At 44.3% G+C, this 23,002-nt stretch overlaps 1 protein-coding gene across 7 annotated transcripts in view; it reads left to right on the top strand.

Moving 5' to 3' along the window:
• The first annotated feature begins 225 nt into the window (after window positions 1-225).
• The window catches only part of RNF152 (ring finger protein 152), an 87,642-nt gene continuing 64,865 nt past the window's right edge, over window positions 226-23,002 (top strand). For 2 of the 7 annotated variants that reach the window (XM_008979911.5, XM_078348251.1), the window contains exons 1-2: window positions 226-488; window positions 1,648-1,771. The gene's annotated coding sequence lies outside the window, so the exon portion shown is untranslated. Of the gene's footprint in view, window positions 493-881; window positions 1,241-1,647; window positions 1,772-23,002 lie in introns of those variants that run through there. The other 5 variants (XM_008979912.5, XM_078348252.1, XM_078348250.1 and 2 more) reach the window with 4 other exon arrangements.

Genomic DNA, 23,002 nt, shown 5'->3' with positions numbered 1-23,002 from the left:
CCGAGGGAGCGCGCGAGGATGGTTGGGCAGCCCCTCACCCCGGGGAGGTGGGCGTTGCGGGACGGACCGGCAGCAGTCCCGGGCCAGTCGGGCTGGGGGCGGGGAGGAGGGTGGAGCCGCCGGGGAGGGCGGTGCTGCGGGGTGCGGAGCCCAGCCTCTCCCCCCACCCCCTTCGGTGCCGGAGTCTCAGAGACACAAAAAGCTCCCGCTCGGTGCCGAGCGCCTGGCGGCGGTGTCTGACCGCGAACGCGGAGGGCGGCTGTGCAGGTGGGGGCGCCGCACGAAGGGCCGGGCGGGGCCGGAGCTGGGGCAGCAGGCGTCGCCGCCGCGCTGTTCGCATCCGCCCGGTGGCTCGCGGCGGGACGAGCTGCTGCCGCCGGCCCGTGGCGCGCGTCTGGCTGAGCGGGGTGGGCGCGTCGGGACCACCCAGCGATGTTGTCGCCGCCGCCGCCTCTGTAGAGAAGCGCCCGAGCCCGCAGCGGAGAAAGGTCGGTGAGTTTCGGTTTGTTTCTTTTCTCTGCCGGCTTGGGGTCCGGGGCAGACAGAGGGGCGCGCGGGGATGTCTGCGCCCCCACGGCGGCCGCGCCGGAGCCGGGGAAGCGGGAAAGGGCAGCTGCCGCCTGCTGTAACTGGGGGGATCTTCTGGACGGCGGATGGGGTGGCGGGGCCGCAAGGGTCCCGGGGACGGGAGCGCGGGGTCCAGCCGGGCGCGGGGGAGGTGGTCCCGAGAGTTGCGTGTCTCTCGAGCGCTGGTGGAGTTGGGCGGGCGGCCGTGGCGGGGCGCGGCGCGGCCGGCGGCTCGGCGGAGTCCTCGGATGCCCCCTGGAGCTCCGGTCCGAGGGAGCTCGCCTCGTGCCCGCGCCGCGCGCGCCCCTGGGGGTGCACGTGCGTGCGCGCTCTCCCCAGCTGCGCCCCTGCCCGCAGACACCCCGGCTCGTCCCCTCCCAGTCCCCTTGTCTCGCGCCTTCTCTACCCCTAGAAGTTGCCCCCGGGCCCTTCCCGGGTGGAGAGGTCACCGTGACGGGCCAGATATTGGGGGTCTTTTGTGTAGACTCACGCTCCTGGGGCGCTTGCTCCTGGAAGGACAGCGGCAGGACAAAGCCTGCTGGACTCGTGGGGCGCTGCTCGGGAAGCGGCGGTCCCGGATCCCGCCGGAGGTGGGGGCATGGCGTGGGGAGCGCTGCCTGCATCTGGAGAGAGTAGAGACATCGCCAAAACAGAGTGACGGTGACTTGATGAGGTGGCGGACAGGGGCAAACGAAAGAAAGCGCTGTGTGTCTGTCTGCGCGGGTGACTAGGCGCCCCGCATTCCCATATGACCGGGTTACCTAGTAGATTTTGCCAGTGTGTCTTTGCCCCAAGATGCTATTCTCCACCCGCTGGGGCTTACTGTTGCTGGTAGACGCTCTGCCACCAGAGGGGAACTCGTGGGCGGGGGAGACTGCGGAGGAGGGGGAGGTGGTTATTTATCCTATAGAGACAATTAGGAGCCGTGACGCCCCCTTTTCGGCCGCCAGTCCTCCACACCTCAGCCGCCTTGCTCCACCTCCCTAGAGCACCGGCTCCAGCCCCGCCAGCCCGAGAGGGCGCTTGGATTTCCTTTTCCTCGGCGCGTATCTAACCCTTCCTGCATGTATTTCACTGCAGGCTGAAGAAAGCTCAGTCTCAATTGTGTTTCCTGCCTGTCAGCCTCTTGCCTCCCAAACGCATACCATTTCCACTTGATGTCATCACGCAGAAGGGGGTGAAAGAGACTCGGTGACAGATTCAGGTAACCCCCCAGGATCTGGGTAGCCGCCTGGGTGTCTCTGGGTCTTTTGGGCCGACAGTGCTGGTACAGGGCTGTCTGGGTGGTTTCTTCATCAACATCGTTCCTATCTGTGAGAAGGTGTGGGGGCTGCTAAAACTCCTGGTTCCGAGAAAGAAATTGCAAATGACTTTATGCCTTCCCTTTGAAGAAGCCATTGGAGGCAGGGGCAGGGTGAATTTGGGATTGTAGAAATCCCACCTGGTTTCCTTTGATGGGAATAATTAATACACAGGCAGTTGTATCTGAATGTGGGGTTTCCATAGATGCCTTCTTTCTTATCTGTAGTAGCATATTTAGGCTTCGGTCTAGAGGTGGGGTATCCTTTGTTGAAAAGGTATCATTGTAAGACTGATTATACTTTTGCCTAGTGCTCTAATTGAGCACTGGTCAAATGCAGTGACCTTCTTATGAAATACTGTCTTTCTCCTGTCCCTTCGTTGTAATAGTGTTTGCGATATTAAGAAAGATGTGGTAGCAGGGAGTACCGGGAGGTGGAAGGGAGGGCCGTTGGCAGCAGCAGAAAGAGAACAGAGAAAACAGCTTGAGTGAAGTTTCCATTTAGATAGCCATGAACCAGTAGACTCATTCTGCATTTTATCTTTAGGTTATTGAGGCTTTTCCGAAAACCCTGACCTGGTCTTTTCTTTCCAAGGATAGTTCTGTGTTATTGTCAACCTAACCAGATCTGGGGTTATCTTGATAAGAATGCAATGAGAAAACGTAACCTTCAGACTTAGCAGGACACCCCGGCATTAGCATTTTCTCCTAGAGGGCAGAGTCCTGCGCATCCAACACTAGTAGCAGGGAGTAAGAATGGTTATGGAAATGGACTTTCGATTTTTCTTGTAGGAAGACAGGTTGCTGAGGGCCAAAGGCTCCTGGTATACTCTCTTTTACACTGCAGTAGCACCTTGGTATCTGTGACAGATTAGCTCTTCACCATTTTCCTCCAAATCCCTTGAAAAATGAAGTTAAAAACTTGATTTATTATTCACCTCTAAGGTAGTTTTGTTTTGGAAGGTGACTTTAAAAACACAGGTGACACTAGCCTTTATCCTACTACAAGCATTCGGGAATCACTAGGATAAGTGGTTTAGTTATCTAGTCCCAGTTGAAACAAAGGCCAGTGCTTTGCAAAGAACAGATGAGTAATATGATGCTCAGATAGAGGTATTTTTGACAAGTAATTTTTATGTCAGCAATAATGCAGGGTGTGTACTCTTGCTGCAAGAAGAGAAACCATGTGATGAGAGAATAGGGAATATAATAATGCAATAGAAACAAGGGTGTGCGTGTGTGTGTTTAAATAGAAGAATAAACACTTCACACATCAAATTCCACATGGCAGAACAGCAGCCTGCACATGTAAATGCATGTCCAAGAACAAAGATAGCCACAATGCAGTGTTAGGTTTCATTGTGGTTTTAAATTGTGTACAGTAATAAATCATAATGAAGTGTTCATTGATGCTTAGTTTTTATTTTAAAAGGAGGCTTCCCACCCACAGATGTGTGTCGTAGTCTGGAGGCTCCCTAGAGGTTATTAGACTGATCTTTGCCTCCAATGTCTGCTTCCTTTCTACAGTGCTCATTTATTCATTTAGCAGATATTTATTGGCACCTGATAGATAATGGACTCTGTGAGAGATAATGGACTCAAGGGGTTGGGGGTGGGTGTAGGGAGAGACTCAAAAGTGAACTCCCATAGGGGGCTGGAGAAATCAACACCTGATTCTAATTAAGTTCAGTGGAAGCTCAAGAGAGGTGGGATGGGACTTCTGAGGAGAGAAAATATGGTCATCCAGCCTCCACTTGAATGCCTTTTTCATTGAGGAGCTGACTGCTTCATAAATGGCTGTTCCTCTTGTCAGAAGGTGGCCCTCTCATTGTAGCCTTTTAAGCTGAATTCCATGCAGTTTGATTCTTTCGTTGCTGATGGTCATTCTGTTTTCATTTTGAATTCCTTCAGGTTGTTTGAACATGCCTATACTGTCCCTGCCTTCTGCTTTTCAAGAGAGTGTTCAGTTCCTGATGAAGTTGAATTTTGAAACAAATGCTGCTTTTCCATATTATCTGATTTAGAAAACAAATTGGTGGGATGCTTTTGCAGGTGTTTCTCTTTTTTAAACAGTGATGTACCAGCAAGATAGGTGAGGTTGTGCTGCGGTAACAAATCCCTCTGCGTCCCCATGGCTAAATACATTTTCTTTCCTTCCCGTGCTGTGTCCAGTGTGATTGGCAGTTGGACCCGGCTCATCATAGTCACTCAAGGGCCTAAACTGATGGAGTCTTGGTCTTGATGTGAGCTTGCAAGATCACCGCAGCATTGGGAAGGAAATGCTGCAGGGTCTTGCTCTAGCAGTTATGTGATCCCACCCAGAGGTGAGTTCCATCACTTTGGCCAGGACTGGGCATATGACCCTATTTAATCACAGTTCAATATTTCTTGTGCTTAAAAGGGAGAAGTGCATATGAGTGAGCACCACTAGTGACTTCCGTAGTGATCTGGTCTAAGGTGAGGTGAGAAAATGTGTCCTGCGGGACCTAGCTCAGTGCTTGGTAGGTATTGGATGTTACATGAGTGTTGATTGAATCAACAACCTGTAATTTACAACCTGTAAATTTACTACCCCAACCTGTAATTTATTAATATATGGTCCTATCCTAACCTGTAATGTACTAATATGTTGGTATGTTATTTACTAACATGGTTGTACACTGGTCATCAAATGAAATAATTATAATCCTCTCTTTGCCTATTTCAATTTCATGTTTACTCTAAAGCAACAGGCCATTAGTTATTTTCAAGGCTGATTCTAGGAGGTTTCGAGCTTAGCATTATGTAATAGGGAGGTGTTACTTACAGACTTCCTTTTCCTCACCATCTGCCTCTTGTTGAAGGCGTTCTGAGTTTGTATGGAACAGCCCAGGGTAGAAAAAGAGTGGCAGTGGGCCTAGGGCCACCCAGGAGGTGGCCTCCTGCAGCAGAGACCACAGGGCAACAGATAAGATCTAAAGGGGGCAGGAATGTGTTTGGGGTAACCTTGGGTCACCCTTTTGTTACTTTGATGTTTAGAAAAATCAGTTTGGACAAGAGGCTTTTTCTGGTCACAGGACTGGTAGAACACCCAGAGAGTTTGGGGACATTTGTGCTTCCATCAGCAACTCTGTTGACTAGGAGGGTGGTGAGTTTTAAAACCTTCCTTGCCTCACTGTCCCTAAAAAGAGTTGGATGCCATGGAATAGGCATTGCAAGGTGCTGTGGATTCAGCAGTTGGTGGTTGGCAGAGATCTTGCTTTGGGAAGAGCCATTCACTCATATCTTTGTTCACATTGTGATAACTGCCTGCACAGATTAGCATTTTAAAGATTTGATAAATACCTTAAGCATAAGCATAGACTTTAACAAAAATGATACTGCTTTTGATTCAATAATCACCTTGGCAAAGTCATTTTTTTAAAGATAGCTCTCCAACTGAGGAAGTGGTGTCGTAAACTGCCTATGGCAGTCTCCAAGTCACAGTGACTGAGGGGATATCAGTATCAACCTAGGGAGGTAGGTTCATTCACGTGATAAGATGTAGCACCCAAAGGGTTTCTGCATTGGGAGATGAGCAGCTGGGAAACCAGCAGGAAGAACCAGATATAGACCATCCAAGAACCCATTCAGGGTGCCTGGCGTTGGGCTGAGGGCCAGGCACAGACTGAGGGAGAAGGAAAATGAAGCCCTGACGGACTCATCTTGAACTATATTTGGGAAGACCCAAAATGCATTTCTATATTTTCTCTGGCCTCTGAGTCCCTATAACTTAATTCATATCCAAGTCGGCTGGTCAGGTAGAGGACACTTTTGGCGTGGAAGTGGTTTCTTGCACTGCCCATCGTGACGTCACAGAAACCCAAAAGGAAGAAGGCACTGATTTTCCTGCTCCTTTTCCTGTGGCTTCGGGAGTTACACTGTGCGATCCAACAGTCTGACTCCATGATTGAAATCATAATTGAGATAAAGTTGGTAGAGATGCTTCTTAATTTACAATGGGGTTACATCCTCATAAACCCCTCATAAGTTAAAAATACCGTAAGTGGAAAATGCATTTAATACATCTAACCTACTGTCATCATAGCTCAGCCTGACCTACCTTAAATGTGCCCAGAACATGCACATTAGCTTACAATGAGGGAAAAATCATATAACAAAAAGCCTGTTTTGTGTTAAAGCATCACATATCTCATGTAGCTTATTGAATAGTGTATGGAACGTGAAAAACAGATTGGTTGTATAGGCACTCAAAGTACGGTTTCTACTGAACATGTGTTGTTTTCACACCATTGGAAAGTCAGAAAATCATAGGTCATGGGTCAAACAGTCGTAAGTAAGGAACCATCTGTGCTTGTTCTATGCTTAAGGATTTTCTGTTTCTAGTTGACTCACTGTCAATTGTAGGATTTAAAGAGGGAGGCCTCAAACAGTGTATATGTGACCTGGATCTCCTTTGGGTGGTTCTCGATGTCCATGGTTTCTTGGTCTAGATCATGTTTGGCTGCTGAGGCCTGGACTACATTCTTTGTGTAGTTGTGATGGGGCTGCTTGTGATGTTCTGGGTGTGGAGAGGATGCCTTCTTTACCCCTTGATGTATTTACGCACGCATAAATAAAACTCATTTCAAATACCCTGCATGATGAAACTTACTCAGACGACACATAGACTTCCTGGGGTATCCACCTTTCATGCAAAGAAGGGGTTGAGCAAATGTAGATGTGCTGCTGGCAGGAGCAACGTTCTGAGGAAGTGGAATCTCCAAATGCTGTGTTCTGTGCTTGTATTTTCTCTTTCTACAACCTCCTCTTCCCCTGCCACTATTGCGTTCCCACCTACCAAGGAGGTGTAACTTTTCCTGCTCAGTTCTGATTTAAACATCCAGATAATCATACTTAGTGCACTCCTCACTGAGGTTTGACAAGAATTGATGAGATTTTGGTAAACGTTTTGACAGATACTGTGGAAATAGGGAACTTTTTTTTTATTTTTTTGAGACAGAGTCTCTGTTGCCCAGGGTGGAATGGAGTGGCGCAGTCTTTGCTCACTGCAACTTCTGCCTCCTGGGCTCAAGTGATTCTCCTGCCTCAGCCTCTCTAGTAGCTGGGATTACAGGCACCTGCCACCACGCTTGACTGATTTTTTGTATTTTTAGTAGAAACGGGGTTTCACCATGTCAGGCTGGTCTGGAACTTCTGACCTCATGATCTGCCCACCTTGGCCTCCCAAAGTGCTGGGATTACAGGTGTGAGACACTGCACCCAGATAGGAGCATTCTTCTTAATATTGCTGTTCTCCTCATTAGCAGAATCACTGTTTTCCCTTAGTAATAGTTCCCACTGCCTAGTCTTAGTCGAGAACCTTTTGTTTCTCTCTGGGCTGTGGCAGTGGTTTTGCTCACTTTCTGGCTTTCTCACCCTCACTCCAGATTGCAAAATGCTGTCACTCGTAGACCACTAGGCCAACTAATCCTTCATTCCCTCACTTAACAACTCTCAGTTGCTCTGTGGGAGGACACTCATATTCTTCAGTTTTCCCCAGGTTGACTCCAACCTTCCCTCCCAGCCTTGACTTTTGCTCTGCCAGACTTTAAAACCACACATTAGCTGGGATGGTTAATCCACTGTTTTCCTAAAATGGTTTTCATCGCCTCTTTCTTATTCTAGCACATTCTGTGACCTAAAATGTCCTCCTCCTTCCTCTGCCTCTATCCTATTGTTGAAGGCTCGGTTCAGCTCTGAAGTCTTCTGAAAAATTTAACTTGATCATGTTAACCTTAGCAATCCTTTATAATCCAAAGTTCTCTGGCAAATTGCCTCCTTTTTTCATTTCATTCAACATTCATTTGTTCATTCTACAAAGGACACTTGTCTTAGACTGTCTTGTATTATCACCTAAGATTGAAGTGTCTTTCTCTTTCTGTTTAATTGCAAAGAACAGAAATTCACGCAAGCTAGTTGGCATAAAAGGAGGTGAATTGAAAAGATGTCCCAGGATGTCTTGTCATCAAGCCACATTTCCCAAGAGTTCCAGTGAATGGGACGCTTCCCATTATTGCTCACCCTGGACCTGCTTAGCTGCAGGAGAGGGTTGAGGGCACAGTTCCTTCCAAGGGGGCCTGCGGCTGGCTGATGTAGCAATTATGACCTGTGGGATCTCAGTTCTCTTGCAAGCTCCTTAAAGATGAGGACTGGATGAGGTTTTACACCATTGTGTATTTGCCACCACGTTTGTACACAGGAAGGGCTCAATAAACACATCACTGGTGACTCTTTGATGACACAGAAAATGATTTTGACTTACAGGATAAAGGAATTTTAGACCCTTTTAGCTTGAAGGCTTAAAGGAAATTAAGAAGAGAGAAACTTATTTTTAAGAGTTTCCCCTACTTGCATTCATAATCATTAAATGGTGAATCAAATTAGAATTACCAGGCTGCAGTGTGTATACCAGTGTTTGGGAGGTGAATGTTCTCAGTGAGGGTCATCATTCTAACAAAATTAGTTCTTATTGAACGTCTGTTTTTCAACTTCCATTTGCCTGCTATTTTGCCCACAGTGGTGGGGGGGATGGGGAAGAAGAAAGAAAGCAAAAGTGGAAAATGCATTTGATACACCTAACCTGCTGACATCATTGGTGACATGTAACAAGCAGCTTTAGGACTTTACAGCCCACCAGGCCACCTGCAATCTAAAGGAGCAGGCAGTGATGCCCGGTTTTGTGATGACTGGGTGTAGTTGCCCACTTCATCTCCCTTTATAGTGAAAGGCTTCAATACCTTCGTGTTATACGTCTGTTTTAGCTCACTTCTTTTGATTTTGGAATACTCATTGACATGGTAGAAACTCTTCTTTGATACTCAAAATGGTTGATCATTATGAGAGTGTTATTATGAAAGAGGGAAATGTGTTCAACTGCTTGCAGAAAATGACCAGAGATACATTAATATTAAAATCACACTTGGCTGGCGCAGTGGCTCATGCGTGTAATCCCAGCACTTTGGGAGGCTGAGGTGGGTGGATCACTTGAGGTCAGGAGTTTTAGACCAGCCTGGCCAACATGGTAAAACCCTGTCTCTACTAAAAACACAAAAGTTAGCGAGGCGTGGTGGTGTGCGCCTGTAATCCCAGCTACTCCGGAGGCTGAGGCAGGAGAATCGCTTGAACCCGGGTGGCAGAGGTTGTAGTGAGCTGAGATTGCGCCACTGCACTCCAGCCTGGGCAACAGAGTGAGATTCTGTCTCAAAATAAAATAAACGTACTCTCAGCTTGAATAACACTCTCAGTTTGAAGGGTAATGAATGGAGCTGAGATGTCTCAGGAACTATGTATTTGTTGTGATATTCTTTTGCAGTTGTGTTGCTCTGAGATAGGTTTGCAAATTGCTTCCTTGAAGGTTAGTAATATAAGATTAGAAGTGGATGGTGAGCACGTGGACAAATTTGTGTACTTTGGAGAATTTACCCCTTTGTTGCATGAGACATAGGATTACTGCCTTTTTAAGTGAGTAGTAGTTAATTTAACCACGCAGGTAAAGAGGTGTCCTTAACTGGGAAAAATACTTCTCCATCCACTCCCACTCTTTCACACTGGTACTTCAGAAACTGAAGGTACAGATCCATCTATTCACTATGGTGGTGTGTAAAATAGCATTTGAAACACTGAGCGTCAGGGATTTAAACCACTTATTAGACAAACAATTGCATCCATTAAATGTATTTGAATGTCTGGGAATGGTGGCTCATGCCTGTAATCCCAACACTTTGGGAGACTGAGGCGGGCAGATCACCAGAGGTTAGGAGTTCAAGACCAGACTGGCCAACATGGTGAAACCCTGTCTCTACTAAAAAATATAAAAATTAGCCAGGCATGGTGGCAGGCACCGGTATTTCCAGCTACTCTGGAGGCTGAGGCAGGGAGATTTGCTTGAACCCACTAGGTGGAGGTTGCAGTGAGTTAAGATTGTGCCACTGCACTCCCACCTGAGCAACAGAGCGAGACTCTGTCTCAAAAAGGAAAAATTGAATGTTGAGTGTGTATGTTTTACCAGGCACAATTGTAACAAAAATCCCTGCCTTCTAGCTTCCTGTATGTATTTAACTCATAATTAATTTGGCTTTCTGCTTTTTAAATTTGGAATGGCAAATCTAAAAGGTAGAGAATAAAAGAAATGTATCTGATATTCTCTCAATTCTTGATACCTTACCATATACGCCCGTCTTACATGACTCTAATTCAGGTAAGTCATTATGAACTGGAAGTTTTAAAAAGTAAGATGGGTTTGGGTTTAAATTTCAGGTCTGCCATGTGACCTTGAGTGCACAAGGTCTGACTGAGCTTTGCTCTTCAGTGCAAAACAGGGGAGAACCAACCGTTATATTGAGAACAGGAGAGACTTACATATAAAGTGCTTAGGGTGTTGCCCTCCACAATGTAAGACTAAATAAATGGCAGCTGTTACTAACATCGTTGTATCCAGGATCTACAATCCACCAATCACTGGGCTCAGTTCTGGAACTATCTGGATGAAAAGGCATGGTCTAACCTGAAGAAGCTCTAAAGGTAGCGGGTGCGGGTAATAACTCCAGCCTTCAGCATTTACATGGGAGTTTCTGTTGTCAGTCATTATTATCAGAGTGTTTTGGTTGGAAATTCTTTGCAAAGCTTTGTTTGAGTGGCTCTGACTTTAAAATGATAGGCCTTCTCAGAAGTAAGCAGGGAAAAAGCTGGAAGCAAATGGAGGAGATGAGTCAGAGAAAGGGTTCTGAGCTAGCCCATAGGCAAGCGGAGCCTCCTTAAAGGAGATTAGTCTCTTTTCTCCTGTGGCCTCACTCTTCCCAAGTGAAATGAAGGACATCCTCTTCCCCAGGGTCTGCTTTCCTGGGGATAGAGTGACCCCCAAATTTGCCCATGACCAAAAGCATACCTGGGTCAGGGAGCTTTCCATTTTAAAATAGTCCCAGAAAAATCAGGTGAGCTGGTCTCCCTCCAGTCTTGCTCTGATTGTTGTTTGGCATCCTGCAGTGGCCTTTGGAGACACGAACGATGCTGTTAGAGACACAACCATCCTGAAAGAGAGGCAGGAGCAAACAGGCAGCATAAGATGGGAGAAAGCATCACGGCTTTGTCCACCCCTTTATTTAGGAATCCGCTGTTTGGAATGGGATATTTATTACTATTACTAAAAAGAAGAGATCTGTTTAATAAAGGCAGCGTAACTAGGCTATACAATATAAATATAAGGTTAACGAGACCTTTTAAAAATTCCTCTTAAAAAGGGGTAGCTGCTCAGGGCCTGGCACACGGTAGGCACTGAGTAAAGACTTACTGAAATGGTGGCATTATTTATGCTTCAGAAATAATTTTGAAAGCTGTGTAGAGAAGTGCAAGGGGCCTCTGAGACCTGCATTCCAGTACAGGTTGAGTGGCTGAACACTGGGATTTGAATCAGTCTGCGCCTCACTCTTCCGGGCCCTTCCGTTACTCATTTGAAAATGCACGTGTCTAGAGATGCTCTGGGTTTCTAGAGCTGATACCTGAGTGTGTGTGTGTATGAGCTTATGCTCTTCATGGCTGTGTTTTGATTTTTTTAATTTCTGGTGGAACAGCATGATGCTAGCAGACAAGTTGCTTTGTCTTGTGTTTGAAGCTAGGATGCCTCTGGAACGTACCCATGTCGTAAACATGATGGTAGTGTGGGCTGGGTGGAGGGGGGCACTGTGTACTCAGCACCCAGTGTTTTCTTTCCAGAGATTCCAGAGGGATTTCATGATGGGTCTGTAATACCAAGTAGGGGTTGGGAAGGGAACCAGGCCTGGCTCCGCTCTAGAGCAGAGATCTTAGTGGTTTTAGGGCTCTAATTTGCCAGCATTTCCCCTCTCTCTGAGTCTCCATTACTAACATGTGAGATTGATGGAGACTGATAAGGCCCTTAGCCAAGCCACCGGTTCTTCTAGTATTTAGCTGATGCCTCAAATGATAACCCTTTGTGCTTTTTCCTTGGAACCTTCCCAAATTGCCAGGAATGGTGATTCATTTGTTGGTTGCCAGTTCTGTAAACCTCATGCACAGAGCACCTGAAGGCAATTGCCAGAGACTCATGTGCCTCTTTCCCATGTAATCATCATGCACACCAAGATACTGTATTCACCGTGTTTCTGGCAAGCCAGATTTCTTCATAGTCCATAACTTCACCAAATAAAAAGGCAAATGGCTTGTTTTTGGAAGGGGAATCTTATAGGCAAACAGAGTGCATTTAATAGCGTATTTTTACACACAAAGTGCTAAATATTAGTACAAGGAGTTAGTTCCTCTGCAGATTAAGTAGAGGCTAATCTATGTTTTGGATTTTGGATTTTTTTGAATTTGTAATATAATGCATTACACTTAACATTCAAACATTATATTTACTGCTTGAGCATTCCATATCGGAAAATCCAAAATCCAGAATGCTCTAGTGAGCATTTCCTTTGAATGTCATGTCGGCACTCAAAAAGTTTCTGATTTTGGAGCATTTTGGATCTTTGAGTTTGAATGCTTAACTGTAATTTTTCTTTTTTCCAACAGGGGCATCAGATCTATTAAAAATTAATTGTTCATACACCCTGTGTCTTAAAATAATAAGTTATTTAAGAAATGCATCACAAGGCAGTCCACACTGCCCTATAAGAAGTCTGTTAATTAACAAGGAAAAATGTTTTACTGAGAAGGAAATAAGAATATGTCAGATTTCACCCCAAATTTATTTCATCTTATTTGTAGAACTTATTCGTGGAGATGCCAAATCCTTTCTTTATGCTCCTTAAAATAACATTCCTTTGGGATCAAATCTACTTTGCAGTGAAGATTAAAAAATGGACACCATCTAGACTATTTAGAATTCCTTATAAATTAGGAGGACAGTGATAATCATTTTGGATTCTAAACCTGATTCAGCCTAGTTCTAGTTGCTTCAGCGTTCATTTGATTCCATGTCTCTGACTATTGCAAAGGGTAACATTATTAGCTTCTGTTACCATTTTTAGTAAAGGTGAATGTGATTTTACTGAGACAAAAACCCTAGAAATGGGTTGTTTGCATGCAATCTGGAATTCTCATCTCCCCATCAGAGGAAACTGTACTGAACAGGCTCATTGTTCTCTGGGTTCTGGAGTCCGCTTTCCTCATTTTTGTTACTCCCTCGAGATTCTGACTTGTAAAGAAACACATCTCTTCCTTTTATGAGGCTTTTTAGTGCCAGGTGACTGGTGTCGTTCGATATAATCTATAGTACTTAACAGCTAAATACACTTTGTTTCCCCAAAGCTGTTCACAGTGAAAATAAGAAAACTAGAGGGAGAAAGCTGGGCACAGTGACTCACGCCTGTAATCCCAGCACTTTGGGAGGCTGAGGTAGGTGAATCACCATCATAATGGTCAGGAGTTTGAGACCAGCCTGACCAATATGATGAAATCCCGTCTCTACTAAAAATACAATTAGCCGGGCGTGGTGGCATACACCTGCAATCTCAGCTACTCAGGAGGCTGAGACGGGAAAATCGCTTGAATCGGAGAGGCAGAGGCTGCAGTGAACCCAGATCACACCATTGCACTCCAGGATAAGAGTTTGAGGGAGGAGGAGTGAGTAAAGAGAAGAATGGGGGTAAAGAATTGCGTAGGTGTGTGGTATTTTTACAATTCAATTTTAGCTTCAAAATCGAGAACAAACTGTTGTTTACATGGTGGTGTTGGCTTCATAATTAAAAACATTTTGCCCAATGCAAACTGAAGTTATTATTAATAATGTTTTACAAAATGACATGGAAATTTATCAGATATTTTCCTTCCCTAACTATCTTGGATTCCACAATGTATTTCATGACAGCCAAAAGACAATTTGGGAGAGTCGGGGAGATAACTAGTACAAATAGAATAGTAGACAGTGTTTATGATAAGCATCTGTGCTTTCAGTGTAACATGCTTTAATCACGTTATCTGGGAACTTGGAAAGGCCAGGTCACTTGTCCAAGGTTACATGGTGAGTTTGTACTGGAGCTGGAACTGGCATATGTGACCCTGGGCAGTCTGGCTTGAGTCCATCCTCTTAACTGCCTGTGAGCCACACTCACAACGGCGATTAAGGATCAAAAGCATTTTGAACACTGGTTCAGTGTAACATAATTTAGGAAGAGATCCGACTTCTTTGCTGAACTGTCTTTGGGAACAAAGATGGACAATTTTGGCCACCCATCTGTTGAATGTGTTTGATGTTGACTTAGAGAACGGGTTGTTTGAAAGCATGGGTGTCAAGTTTGTTGAGAAATTTGCAGAGATTTTTGGCCATTACCTGGAGCTTTGTCCTGTGCTAATTCAGGTTTCTGTGAAGTCAGGTGGTATGAATTATTTCTGGAAGGGCCACTTAACTGAAAAGCAGTGTATGTAGTTGTGTGAGAGATTCTGTCAGATGCTGGGAGCTTAGGAATTTTGTGAATACACTACTAAAAAGCTATGAGGAAATTTTTTTTTTTTTTTTGAGATGGAGATTTGCTCTTGTTGCCCAGGCTGGAGTGCAGTGGTGTGAACTTTGTTCACTGCAACCTCTGCCTGCCGGGTTCAAGCAATTCTCCTGCCTCAGCCTCCTGAGTAGCTAGGGTTACAGGCATACACCACCACACCTGGCTAATTTTGCATTTTTTAAGTAGAGACGGGGTTTCTCCATGTTGATCAGGCTGGTCTTGAACTCACAACCTCAGGTGGTTCGCCCACCTTGGCCTGCCAAAGTGCAGGGATTACAGGCGTGAGCCACCACATTCGGACTCAAAAAAAATGTTTTTATGATCTTCCCTCCCTAGTTACTGTTTTTCCCTAACCCCATACCAGAAAGTGGAATAAATCGTATTTTATATTCTCATTCCTTTGTTTAATTCCCTTTTCCTGGAATACCCCTTCACTGTACCCTTCCTCTCTGCCTTCTCCCAAAACACAGCACAGTGATGGGAAGCTGTAAGTACCATATATACATCCCTCGATATCTATGGGACATTGATTCCAGGAACCCCCTTAGAAGCCAAGATCCATGCATGCTCAAGTCCTTGATATAAAATGCCATAGTTTTTGCATATAACCTATGCACTTCCTCTGGTACACGTTAAATCATCGTGAGGTTACTTCTAATGCCTAATTCAATGTAAATGCTATACAAATATAATATAAATATGTTATAAATGTAAACACAAAGTAAATATAAGTTGTTATACTGTATCGTTTAGCAAGTAATGACAAAATCAAGAAGTCTGTACACATTCAGGGCCGAGGTAACCATTTATTATTCTTTCTGAATATTTTGGATCCATGGTTGGTTGAATCCACTGATATGGGACCCAGATATGGAGGGCACACTGTAGTACTTTCTTCAATGTTTCATTTCTTTTTTCTTTTTTTTTTTTAATAAAAATGGGGTTTCACCATGTTGGTCAGGCTGGTCTTGAACTCCTGACCTCAGGTGATCTGCCTGCCTTGGCCTCCAAAGTGCTTGGATTACAGGCATGAACCACCACGCCTGGCCTCAATATTTCGTTACATTTCACTTGCCCTATTGATCCTCCTCCAGCTCCATCAGGCGGACTTACTTTTCTTTTCCTTTGTTAATTCTAATCCCACTTACCCTGTGAGTGATAATTCTGCACATGGTTGCCTCTATTGTAAATTCTTCAGCTATAGGAACTACTGTCATCTGAATGTATGTGTCCCTCCACAATTCATGTCGGAACTTCAACCCCAAGACGATGGTATTAAGAGCTGGGGCATTTATGAGTTGATGAGGCTGGGAAGACTCTGCCCTTGTGAATGGGATTAATGCCCAAAGAGGCTTCGGAGAACTGCCAGGCCCTTCCATTTCTCCTGCCACCTTGTAAGGACAGAACAGTAAGATATCACCTTGGAAACAGAGACCTCTCACTAGACACTGAATCCACTCGTGCCATGATCTTGGAATCTCAACTTCCAGAACTGTGAGAAATAAATATTTACTATTTATCAATCGCCCACTCGCAAGTATTTTGTTGTAGCAGCACAAGCAGACTAAGACAGAAATCTTGTCTTGTTCAGGAGTTTGGTTGAATGAATGGAGCTCAAACAAGCAAATGAACAAACAAATGATTAACACATGAGTTTGTTGGGATTGCTCAGGATGTATGTTAGTGGACAATGGTGGTAGACCTTAGCGTGGACATGTGACTGTGGCGGGGGCTGGCTAGATGCTCACCAGAATCTCGGCGTTTTGACCTCTGGGGCTGGATAATTCTTTATTGTAGGAAGACTGTCCTGTGCACTGTGGGATGTTTACTAGCATCCCTGGATTCTACCCATTAGGTGTCAGTTGTCCCGGTTCAAAGATGTCTCCAGACATTGCCAAATGTCCCCTAGGGGATAAAATTGCCCCTAGTTAACAATCACTCTACTATACCACTTTCTGCACCTAGGTGGGGCCATGTGACTGGCTCTCTCACCAATGGTATGTATATGGAATGAGGCAGTTCAGCGTGGGGTGCCTTTTCCACCTTCGTTCTCTTTCTCATCTGCTAGTCAGTTAGAAGGGTCCAGGGGAGAAGTCTGAAGCACTAGTCTTCCATATCGGCCGAAGGAACCTGGGTTCCTAAGAGACCTTAGGGAATAGATCCTCCTTTGCCAAGTGTCATTGGAATACACTGTGAAGAAGACAGAAACCATGACTGCATTTGGCCACCCAGATTTGGGGGTGTCCATTCTGGCAGTCTGCTGTCTGACTTTCCCAAGGTCCCAAGGATGAAGGGACCTTGCTGCAGTAGCCATGTCAGTACTCCTGGTAGTGAGTAAAACTAGAGATTCCAAACACAAAAAAAGGACAGATTTTGTTTGTTTGCTTTTTCTTGTGCAGCGTCAGCCTTATTGCTATAATTCTTGTAATTTCTGTATCTTATCAGAAAATGAGATGATAAAATTTGTTATTCCTACCACTCTAATAATTTTGACATGTGATTAACAAGCAGCTGTGAGCTATAAATACTTTTAGTAGAAAGTAATAAAACATCAAGTGTACTGGCAGTTTTCATTTCACAGTGTATGTATACGTGCCTGCAACACAACTTCAAGTCGAGATATTTGTGGTAATTTACGTGTAATGCATTTTACCATTTTTTGGAACAGTGGCAGATGTTGATACCCTGCAGTCACAGCTGTTTCTCACACCATTAATAAATCACTGTATGATATGACAGTCTTAGAAATGGACTCTTACATGCTTAGTCCAGCTGAATGCCATGGATTAGTGTCGTGTAAAATGCTGAACCCAAAAACTTGCTTATCAGACTAAATTCAGTACACCATTCTAAATTTATTCTGCCACAGTCGTGTTTGTCATTGTGTCTACGCAGAACCCCTGACCGAAATACGTAAGTCAAACGGTTTCATTTGGTGGCCATCTGGATGACAACAGCCAAGTTGTTTGTGGGAGACAATGGCTATTTGTGGATGAGTCTTTCGATGGTTGGAAGCTTTGTGTTTGGCTCAGGGGTCTGTATGCCTGCTCTGTTTGCACAGGATTCAATCCTTTGTACACAGAGCCACCCCAACTGAGTTTCGCCATACCCATCGGTCAAAATCCCTGTCTCCAGAAAATATAGCAAATCTGACTTGATGCTACAATGATAAAGTCTCTTTCTCTAATGAATATTCTGCGAGGCATCTTAACTTCCAAATATCTGCATCCAGTGTTTTTTTCCCCCCATATAAAGCATTTGCACAATAACGAGAGCAAGACTGACAAGACTGACATGCCATGAAATACATGTCAGGCTCTAAGGGTTTTGCTTACTGTACGTGCATACTCCTCACAGGAATCCTACGGGGAAGAGTAGACAGTATTATTAATACATAGCTCTATTATATGGGTGAAGAAATTGAAGCACAGAGAGCCTAAATGACTTGCCTGAGGTCACAAAGCAAGTAAAAGCCAGAGCTGGGATTAGAACCCAGCCAAGATGTCTCCAGCATCGATGCTGTGAGCTACTGCAGTATGCTGCCGCAGCCTTTTCATTCTATTAAGGAGATGTGCTTTCTCTGAGATCTCCTGTATTTTCATGACTTCAACTAACATCTGTAGATGATACTTACAAAGAGTTATTGATATTACTGCTTAATTTTTGTGCGGGCTGAGTGTAACTTGTCAGCTGATGCTCTTGATCTTCCCTAACTCTTGGCATAATGCTTCCATGTCAGAAGGTAGTTCATTAGCATGTTGGTTTAGGGTTTTTTTCTTGAGATGGAGTCTTGCTTTGTCACCCAGGCTGGAGTGCAATGGCACACTCGGCTCACTGCAACCTCCAGCTCCTGGGCTCTAGTGAGTCTCTTGTCTCAGCCTCCGGAGTAGCTGGGATTACAGGTACACGCCACTCTGCCTAGCTAATTTTTGAATTTTTTAGTAGAGATGGGGTTTCACCATGTTGGTCAGGCTGGTCTTGAACTCCTGACCTCAGGTGATCCAACCACCTTGGCCTCCCAAAGTGCTGGAGTTACAAGTGTGAGCCACCAAGCCTGGCCAGATTTGGTTATTTTTATACCAAGATACTCCTTTAGGAGGTTATCCTGTAGGAGTAAGAACACGTGTACAAAGGGATGTAAATGCCAAGTGGTATGGGAATGAAATGGTGGTGGGATTCAGAGGATTCAGAATGCCTTCACAAAAAATGTATTTGACAATGCCCGTGAAGGGTAGGTAGTAATTGTCTGGACATGTGGGCAGTGAGGAATGGCGTTGGTGTCAGCACCAAAGTTAGTGGCTCCTGTCTTCCAGACAGCAAGTAATGCATTATGATGGGGACTGGGGTTATGGGAGTATGGGAGTAGGAATGGTATGAAAAGGGTTGGAAAGTTTGGTGGGAGGGGGACGTAGGAATTTCTTTGACAGGAAGCCATTGATGGTTTGGGGACTGGAGCAGGATGTGGTCATAAAGCTGTGTTTTTGGAAACTAAACCCGGCAGCCGTCAGTATGGATTGGAGCAGAAAGGGACAAAGGTGGGGAGACCATGGGGATGGGTGGGGGAGGTCCAGAGATGTAGTGAAGACCTGAGCCCTTGGGGAGGGTGGCAGGAATGGGAGGGTGAGTGAATATAAGAGACATTTCAGAGACAGAAGTGGTAGAAGTTTGGAGATTAATTGAATAGTGGAGAGTTGTACACCAGTTTTCAAGTCTGAGGTATTGGGTGAATAATGGTAACAGATATAAAATTGCAGGGAAAGTAACAGATTTGGGAGAAATCAAGAGCTTACTTTAGAAACAGCATTGAGTGGACAGGTCAGAGCTGTTTCTTCATGGGTAATCCACATCCAAATGGTCAGTATGTATGTGAGGCTGAAACAAGTTGCCATCAGGAAGAAAAACCCTCTAAAGAGCTGACCATGTAAAGGCATAGGTCTGAACGACTGTAGGAACAAAGAACAAAAGTTGTTTTCTGGAAAAGAGGACACTTGCATGCACTGACACTTTAATTTGATGTCTTATTTAAAGTTATGATGTAGCTTAATTTATATTTCTTATTTCCAAATTGGTTATGATTTCAACTGGATTTAAAATACTGAAAATATTTCACAGACTGTGCTGAATGACTGTCCATATAGGATCCTGTCTGGATTATTGGGAATCTGGTTGGAAGACCCCTTCTCATACAAACTGGTTAACTCATTAGCCTCCAGATGTTACCCAAGTTGTTACCTCATTTAGAATGCCTGCCTTCTCTTTCTTCCTCTAGCCTTCTATTCAAATCTTAACTCTTCCTTCAATACCCTGTTCAGATTCCACCTCTGAATCCCTGAGTCCAGCTGGAAATGGCCTTTGATGCCTCCAACATCTTGCAGACTTTGGCATATCCCTGGGGATGGTCAGGTGCTGGCCGGTGATACTGGTGGGTCTTTGAGGGCTGGGTTTATCTTATTCATCTTTGCATCTCAGGCATCTTGCTTGTTTTTTTCACCAGGTCAGTGTAAAGAGTGTCTAAGGTCTGTACCCAATAAAGCTAAACTCCATCTAGGTTGTAGCAAAACCCAGCTGAAATAAAATACACTATGGAAGTGACTAACATCCTGAAAACAGGATAGCTAAGACCCAAACCGGGATGAGAACCTCACTATGCTTAGCCCTAAACCCAAGTAGTAAGAATAACAAAACTACTCACCAGAGAACTACAAGCAACAGCTTAAAACTACTTGGTGGTGCTTTATATCCTTCTAGAGGAGTCTGTTCTATAATTGATAAACCCTGATATACCCCCCCATCTCTCGCCACTCAGCCTGTATAACACCACCTTCAGCAAACCCTGAAAAGGCCATAAAGTAAGTGCAAGAACTGTTATGTCTCTTACTAGTTCTGCCTCCTTAAGGACTGCACTGATCGAATGCTTTTTAAAATAGCCCCGCGTTTTTGGAATATGATTTCTTCAGTGGTCCTGGTTGGTTGATTGAGGACTATATCATCAAGAAACGTTCTTTCCACTCTGTGCACACTAACTACACTTTGGTAGCTGAATCCCGTCTCTGTAATCAGAAATACAATATGTTGGTTATCATCATTGACCTAGTTTACATTTGCCTGCTCTTCAAAAGACATTGACTGTCTTGATGGATTCTTCTCTTTGGTCAGCTTATGCGCTGTTAAACTGTGGCAGCGAGGAAGTAATATTAGGGGAAATTGTTAGGTCATTTTGCCTTTGGTTTTACCTAAGATGTCAGGGTGGCCTTTCAGGAACTGAAATACACTCAAGCCCAAACAAGTAAAACAGTAGTAAAGTATGAAATCAGTTTTTGTATTTCTAAAATTAAATTAATTAGACAAAGTACACTTATTATGGTATGAAGAATGATCATGAATAAACGGAATGAAACTATGCTCATTAAGACAGATTAGGAAAATACTTTAGAGGATGCAGGGGGTTTACTTTTCCTTTCATGAGATTTGTTTACTAATAAAATTTCATCTCCGTCAGCCTCAACAAGCTCCCAGTAATTAGTACCAATTAGCTAAGATCTGCTACCCTGTACTTGGACTGTCCTAGGGTTGTGGGGAAAAAAGTTTTATTTTTTTCAGAAAATGTGTCAGGTAAACTGGCATTCGAACAGACTTTTGAATAATTAAAGTTCACTATTTTGGCAGGAAAAGAAACAAATGGTGGTGGTAACCCCACTGCTGTAAGATGTGAGGCCTGCCCGTGTTTAAGAATGGAGACTGAGGCCGGGCATGGCGGCTCACAACTGTAATCCCAGCACTTTGGGCAGTCGAGGTGGGTGGATCACCTGAGGTCAGGAGTTCGAGACCAGCCTAACCAACATGGAGAAACCCATCTCTACTAAAAATACAAAAATTAGCTGGGCGTGGTGGTGTGTACCTATAATCCCAGCTACTTGGGAGGCTGAGGCAGGAAAATCACTTGAACCTGGGAGGTGGAGGTTGCAGTGAGCCGAGATCATGCGGTGGAGGTTGCAGTGAGTCAAGATCGTGCCGTTTTAATCCAGCCTGGGCAACAAGAGCAAAACACTGTCTCTAAAAAAAAAACGAAACTGCAAAATTTTGAGTACAATTTTAAATATTAAATATCTCTGATATTTGTACTTCTGTAAGTTAAAAAAATTGCTAATATACTTGGCAATAACTTTTAAGCATTTTGTGAAGCTCTATACAAGTTACTCAACTTAATTAGGAGTAGCTTCTCTCTTTGCCTCATAGCTTTCGATGGGCCTACAGAAAGCACAGCAGTTTGGTAGCTCAAGGTTGTACTAGCGAGTGGCAGAACTGAGACAGAACCCCAAATCTGGGAAGTAGAATCATTGATGTGTTATAGTCCATTAAAATATATTAATCTTACAAAATTTTGCAGTAAGTTATTGAAAAGTACCAACAAAAGGAAGCTATTATCAGAAATAAAATGAACACTGATAAACATCTTTAGAGTAATTCTTTGCTCACTACAAAGATGAGCATGGTATTAAAAATGAAATGCTAAAACTTTTAGAGTTTTAATTTTAGCCGTGATATGCTTTGGTAATAATAGAGTTGTAATAAATTATTTTCTTTCTTTTTTTTAGAGACAGGGTTTCACCATGTTGGCCAGACTGGTCTCAAACTCCTGACCTCAGGTGATATACCCATCTCAGCCTCCCAAAATGCTGGGATTACAGGTGAGAGCCACCGAACCCAGCTGCCATAAATTATTTTCTTGTGGCTATTTTGTTTCTATACTAGAAATTCATCTGGAAATTATAGTACAACAAATAGCTGCTAAGGTCATGATGGTAGTAATTATATCAATGACATCCTTGTGGAAGTAGAGAATAATGAGGTGATTTTGAGGGAAGTCCACTTCAGTAGAATAGCAAATGCTTTTCAAATGTAGGAGAAGTCAGAAGGGAAAGAGGCCTAATTTTGGGTTTATAATATATCACGAAAAGCAGTTTGGAGCAGGGAATGATTTCAGGAATACTTTGGTGATTAAAAATTGGACTGCAAAGAGTTAAATCCAAATTTTAAACCAGACATTAAGGTTGTTAGCAATAGTTTTGGCTCTGATGGTAAGATTTTTTTTTTTTTTTTTGAGACAGTTTCACTCTTGTCACCTAGGCTGGAGTTTATCAGCATGATCTCAGCTCACTGAAACCTCCACCTCCTGGGTTCAAGCGATTCTCCTGCCTCAGCCTCCTGAGTAGCTGGGATTACAGGTGCCTGCCACCACACCTGGCTAATTTTTTGTGTTATTGGTAGATACTGGGTTTTGCCATGCTGGGCAGGCTGGTCTCGAACTCCTGACCTCAGGTGATCTGCCCACCTCGGCCTCCCAAAGTGCTGGGATTACAGGCATGAGCCACTGTGCCCGGCCAATAGTAAGATTTTTCAACAAGCATTGTCAGTCTCTAGCCTGCTGCTCTGTGAAGTTTCTACCACTAGGACTGGAAGAAACTTCAACCATCAGATCTGCAACGTGACGTGGCTTGTATCTATGTCCCCACCCAAATCTCATGTTGAATTGTAACCCCCAATGTTGGAGGTGGGGCCTGGTGAAAGGTGATTGGATCATGGAGATGGATCCTTCATGATGGCTTAGCTCCATCCCTTTGGTGCTGTTCTCCTGATAGAGTTCTTACCAGAACTAGTTGTT

The sequence above is a fragment of the Callithrix jacchus genome, chromosome 13 (genome assembly GCF_049354715.1).
Source record: "Callithrix jacchus isolate 240 chromosome 13, calJac240_pri, whole genome shotgun sequence".
NCBI lineage: Eukaryota > Metazoa > Chordata > Mammalia > Primates > Cebidae > Callithrix > Callithrix jacchus.
The sequence above is the reverse complement of the archived record's forward strand: the minus strand, read 5'-3'. Positions and strand labels throughout refer to the sequence as shown.